This window comes from Gigantopelta aegis, chromosome 4, assembly GCF_016097555.1.
Source record: "Gigantopelta aegis isolate Gae_Host chromosome 4, Gae_host_genome, whole genome shotgun sequence".
Classification (NCBI taxonomy): Eukaryota; Metazoa; Mollusca; class Gastropoda; order Neomphalida; family Peltospiridae; genus Gigantopelta; species Gigantopelta aegis.
In genome coordinates, this window is record NC_054702.1 from 74557847 (window position 1) to 74564272 (window position 6426).

A 6426-nucleotide genomic window follows, 5' to 3' on the forward strand; every position below is an offset into this window, starting at 1 on the left:
TGTGTACACAATGAACCTAACATAAATGAAATGTTACTTAAAGCAAAACCTGTAGTGCAGCAAACACGACTACACAGAACAGATCAAAGAATGTTAGTTTTTACTTAGTAGAGTGGTGTCACTTAAATTAATGAACAATTAACAGAACATTCTCACTTTACTACATTTGTTCCCATGTGAGACCGTTTATATTACAACTTGTGTGAATTTAATCATACATCACTCGTGTTCATTCATGATGTACGATTAAAAATAAACTCGTAATATGTCTCACACAGGAACTTGTATAGTCTTCTCTATGTATAACACTCATTAACGCTAGACCATATGCCCCCAAAATATTACGTAACATTTGGACTCCCCACTCCATTCACAAACAAGTCAGCGATGGGTGTAATGTAATTTCAATGTACTGTTTTGCAATTTGGGAAAGTGAAGATACTGATTTCAACTCGATTCAGAGGCAGATCCAGAGGGGGACCAGGGGGAGGCGTCCCACCCCAAATTTTTCAAATGCCCTCAAAATGTTCAAGTGCCTTTTTTGTTTGTATAAAAACTGTTTTGCACGTAAGCATTTTAGCTGCATGAAGTTAAACTGTGCGTGTATGCGCAAGCTTGCAGATGTGTGTCTGTGTTATTGAGCCTCTATGCATCGGTTTCACCACATTGTCTAATGCGAGTGATCAAAGTTGCATAATGATAACCCAATAGTTTTTGCTTTAAAATTGTATAGCTTTTCAAAATTACTAATGAACAATAGGCTCTGTCATTTTTATGTATATCTGCCCTACCTAGACAGCTGTCTCTAGAATAGTGCCTTTTAAAGTTATAATTTTCAAGTGCTACTTTGTATCGTTTTTATATAACTGCCCTATGCCTATACCTAGACCGAGCCGTCCCTAGAGAAGTGCCTTTTAAAGTTTTAATTTACAAGTGCTTACATGTGCCCCTTTGTATCATTTGGGGGTTTTTGTAGGCTATATCTGCCCTACCTAGACAGATATACATATATATGAAGCATATATATATGAAGCAAAGTTGATTCTATGGCTTTTTCCTGGGTCCCCCTCCCCGTTCTCCTGCCCCCGGTCAACACTAAAATTAACGATTTCGTGATTGAGATCTAAGAGTAACGGGTTTGAACTCTTCTAAATAATAATTTTTGGGTTATAAAATTACAAAAGGTATAATTTGCCTTTTTCTCGCTTCGGAGCTCGCAAAATTCTTTGTACGATGATACAGAGTTAGCATGGCCAGTTGTCATTTTGCTGTTTATGGACTATTAATATTTCAGGTGGGGTGGAAAGATGTGTCACAATTTAAAAAAGAGAGAGTAAAGTTTGTTTTATTTAACGACGCCCTTAATAGAGCACATTGATTTTTTATCTTATCGGCTATTGGACATCAAACATATGGTCATTCTGACACTGGTTTTTTTAGAGGAAATCCGCTGTCACCACATAGGCTACTCTTTTACGACAGGCAGCAAGGGATCTTTTATTTGCGCTTCCCACAGGCAGGATAGCACAAACCATGGCCTTTGTTGAACCAGTTATGAATCACTGGTCGGTGCAAGTGGTTTACACCTACCCATTGAGCCTTGCGGAGCACTCACTCAGGGTATGGAGTCGGTATGTGGATTAGAAATCCCATGCCTCGACTGGGATCCGAACCCAGTACCTACCAGACTGTAGACCGATGGCCTAACCACGACGCCACCGAGGCCGGTGTCACAATTTAATGTCATAGTTGACATGTACTAATGTTATGTTTTGTCAAAATCAGCCTCCACATCCTTCCAACAATCTTGAATGAATGAATGAATGAATGAATGTTTAACGACACCCCAGCACGAAAAATACATCAGCTATTGTAAACTATGAAACTATGGTAAATGCAAAACAAATTTGAATAAATGAATGTTTAACGACACCCCAGCATGAAAAATACATTGGGCATTGGGTGTCAAACTATGGTAATGCAAACAAATAAAGTGATGATTAACATCAATATAAAAATTCAAGATTTAAATAAAAACAGTCTAAAGAACTGTGCAAAAATACAAATATCACAGATAGACACTGACTTTTACTCAAAATTTCAATTTGTGCTATACTGGCCATTCTCAAAGAGAATGTTACACCTCTGCACCACGGTGAGGTTACAGCATGTGCAGGGGTCCAACAATCTTGAAGAACACTCCATAAAGATCTCAGCTAAGTTCATGTCTACAGGTAACATGGTTAGGCTACTGGTAGGCCTATGTGGGACCTTATTATTTTTTAAAACTATTTATGTGTGGACAAAGTTTGGTGAATATATAATGGTAATTGAAATATATTGATAATTAAAGACAGGAGTATTGCAGTATAATTATGTGATTTGGACGTTATCGGTTTTTGCTAAACAGAGTTACTTCCCTTGAATACCAAAACAAAAACAAAATTGTGGGGGGGGGGGAGGGATGGAAATTTATATACTACAGCTAAAAATATATGCCATTTTTTCCAAATCTTGAAAGTGCCTACGGTGCGTTATATATTTCATTCATTCGTTTGTATTATTGTGTTTTCTGTGTGTGGCCAGGCCAACGTCACCATTCAGTGGTAGACTGGTCACATGCAGATCACCACAGTACAAAGTATGGCGGGACTTGGTGTGGTTTGTTTTCCGGACGAAAACTTGGCGTTCATTGAAGATTAACAGCTTTTTAGAATAAACTATTATAATATCACTGCTTTTTAGAATAAACAAATGTGACATGAGAAAGGCAAAGTATTATTTGCTTATCGTATAGAATGCGCATGCCACCAGCAACTTTGTGCTACGTTGCAGTTTTTCTGCCAGAAAGAAAATTTTGGGTATTGCGCTATGAAATTGAATGCAACCACGGTCAACAGGAGGTATGGGGGGCCTCCTCCAGAAAGAAAATGGGTTAAGTTTAGGGTCAGGGTTAAGAAAATCATACTGTATTGATAAGAGAAATTAATTTTGTCGAAAGATTAACTTAAAAAAATAAAATCTGCTAAAAAATTGAGGGGTCAGTGCTAAAAGGGGTATATATGTCACATTTTTGTGAAAATGCATATTTTCCTTTAAGGGTACACATCAATACCTTCCGCTCATGTTAAAGGTATATACCAGCATCCACCATGGCATATAGCTGTTCAAAATGACGTATTATGTTTTCACATTGCAGATCTAAAAGGGGGTATATACCTCTTTTAGACCAAAGGATATTTTTCCAAAATGGCGGCATCAATTTGATTTTCTTTGTCTTCATGAACATATTTTAAGGTAAATATCCTATTCTGCATTTTATTCCGGTTAACATGACTTTAAAATGTAAATTAATACAATTATTATTATTAGATTACAGTATTGTGTGTAAATAATTATGTTTGTCGGTGATTAAAAATGATAAAAGTTCAATCAAATCAAATAAACTTTCGAACATTTCTTGATTCCAAATGCTGCACTTGTACCCTTTTTAGAATTAACATGACAACTATAGAATGTAACGTAACGTATGCTCTGGTTTTGTATATTAATACGGTTTAATTATTATTGTTGTTGTTGTTTTGTTTGTTGTTGGTTTTTGTTTTTGTTTTGTTTTGTTTTGTGGGTTTTTTTTCTTAAGAATGGAATAAAAAATTTTTAAATATGGTTATGTTTTTGGCAATATATTATTGTCAGTGTTATTGTTCCAGGTGCATATAATGAAACCAGCTTTGCAATGGACAGCAAACAACGTTATACTGCTCGATTGTAAAATGGCCACATTGATTTTTTTTCCAGAACATGATTGTAATGATTGTACATCTCACTTAATGGCAAAAACTATTGAGTGCGCAGAGGATGGTGTCAATAGTAGTTTATATATTGGCAAATAAAACTAATGAATTCACATTACTTGAAGATGACACTGGTGATACATTTGATGATATAGTTAATGATCCAGACTATGATCCAGAAAAAGACTCCTGCCATAGTTCTGATGATAGCATCCATGTCGATGATAGGTATGATCTGATCCCTAACACGTCTGCACAGCCTTCCATTGCAAAAAGAAACATTGGACCAAAAAAGCTAAGCTACCATTACAGCAAACTAAATCTCCCCTAAAAAGGTGAATGACTTGAAAGAACTGGCCAATTAAGACGTATCTTTCTGAAGAACATTCAGAGTTTTATCCGAGCCTTACATCTGCTCCATTCAACCAAAATCAAAGTGGCGAATCTGACTGTGTTTCATAAAATATGCAAATATGCTTTAATTTGAGATGTATTCACAGCTTTGTGCCAAAGATGACATTGTTTGAATGCCTGCATGTTCTTGTTCTTTCATTAGTAAGTTTCAATAAAGAAAATAGAAGTCTTAACGTTTTGTTAGTAATGTATAATATATTCAGCCTAATTTTAGAGAGACCACATGGACGTATACCCCTTTTTGCACCTAGTAGGCTTAAACTATTTTATTTTTCCATAAATTTGCGTCAATATTGTATACAAATATCATGAATGTGTTGAAATTCTTGCAATTTAAACCAGTATATATATTTGTAAGCAATTTGACAAGGTAATTAAAAAATTAATAAAAACATATTTTTAGTATAGACAGGTTTTTCCGATTGTCGCCCAGCAGTTTATGACGTTGTCGATAGATGGCGTAACTGTATGGCCACCATTAAGGGAGTGAAATTCACAAAACAATAACATGTGACGGCATTTCATCAGGGTGCAATTTCAGTATTTATGACTTCTTGGAACGTTTTGCAAAAGCAAAACCAGTCTCTCAAATAATTCAACCTCATGTAAAGATTGTTTATTCATATCAATGTCGGTGGAAATCTGTGAATGATTAAAAACATAAATAATAAAGCACTTATACACGCCAATATAAAAACATAGCGAATAAATTAAACACACGCAAGTGTAAATAATTTTGATGGTTATTAAGTGAAATTTTACTGAATGCATCCTAAAATATAGAAAAATATTTCAGTTATGTACGTTTGTAGAAAACATGGTTTACCATTTTAAAAAAGAAAGACTGACCTTAGATCTAGATATCAACATTTAGCTGTTAATATTATTAGCTCTGGGATATTCCAGATGTGATCACATATGGGGTTAAAGTGGGACGCAGTTCACACTTCCAAATATTGCTCTCTTATTTTTAATTTATTTTTATTATTTTTTTAAAATATAAATATGAGTTATTATGGTGTTAAATGTGTGCAAATAAAATGATAAATAAGTTATTTTTATTATATTATTATTTTTATTTTTTTATTTTTATTATTATTAATAACCCAATGTAAATATGTTTTCAGTGAACACTGTATATTGGTCTGAAAATTATTCAATATTTTTTACGAGTTACAAACATTTTATGATTTTATTTTCAAAAGAAGATTTTTGCACGGACTACACCACCATAACAAGGACAAACATAGACAGCCAATGAAACTATCGCAAACATATGACGTTTGTGAAAATATAGCGGAAACACCTGTACGACTTAGCAGCTAGGTTTTTTTTTATAGGAAAACTTGGCGTTCATGGGAAATTATCACTGTTTTTCACAATAAAAACTAATGTGACTTGAGAAAGGTAAAGTATTATTGTATGTACGAAGTATTGCTTTTATTATATTTTAATATTTTGCTTATCGTATCGAAAACATGACGCCAGCATATACCCCCAAACTGAAACCCCTAATACAAATACTATAGTTACATATATAAAGTGTATAACGTAAGTCCAACATATATCCGATGTCATTGTTTAGGGATACCTGTGGCGCTGACAAGGTCTTCAGAGTCGTAGGCGAAAGATTCCGTAATAATAGCGTAGTTAGATGTCACGGGTATTTTAGGAAATATAATTACCTTCTTACAAAGGTTTTTAGTCTAGTATTTCACGACCTCTCCCTTTTCGCTATTGTTTTTTTAGGCTAGATATTAAGGTCTCCGACTATCAAAACTTTATGATCCGCCACGACAGCTCCGCCACGGCCACTAGAGGTAGGGGAGACAATCCTAGGCTAGCGTTACCAAACGTTTTTGTTTTTATTAAAGAGACAGTCTTGAGTTTGCTGCAATTTCTAAGATGTTATCGACTAACAGAGACTTTTATTGACTAATTACATATCAAATATATTGTTCTGCATAAAATATTAGTGGTTGTATATTAAACGTGTTTATGATCGTTCAAGTATTTGTACTAGTCGGTCTCATCATTCTATAAAAAAAAAATTTATGAATAATTTCAGTTTGGTTTGACGTAAGACCAAAAGTAACCGTGGTACAGAGCCATACTGCAAGGCATGTGTGTGACCTTTGGAGAAACCTGCTACAAGATGTCAGAGGATAACTTGATGCAAGTAGCAGACCTGCAGAAGAAACAGACAATTGTTTCTCCT

At 34.6% G+C, this 6426-nt stretch overlaps 1 protein-coding gene across 2 annotated transcripts in view; it reads right to left on the reverse strand.

The window, feature by feature from the left end:
• The window catches only part of LOC121372665 (gamma-aminobutyric acid type B receptor subunit 1-like), a 31584-nt gene extending 25571 nt beyond the window's left edge, over positions 1-6013 (reverse strand). The window contains exon 1 of one of the 2 annotated variants that reach the window (XM_041499109.1): positions 5894-6013. The gene's annotated coding sequence lies outside the window, so the exon portion shown is untranslated. Of the gene's footprint in view, positions 1-5799 lie in introns of both variants that reach the window. The other variant, XM_041499110.1, reaches the window with a different exon arrangement.
• Between the last annotated feature and the right edge of the window lie 413 nt (positions 6014-6426).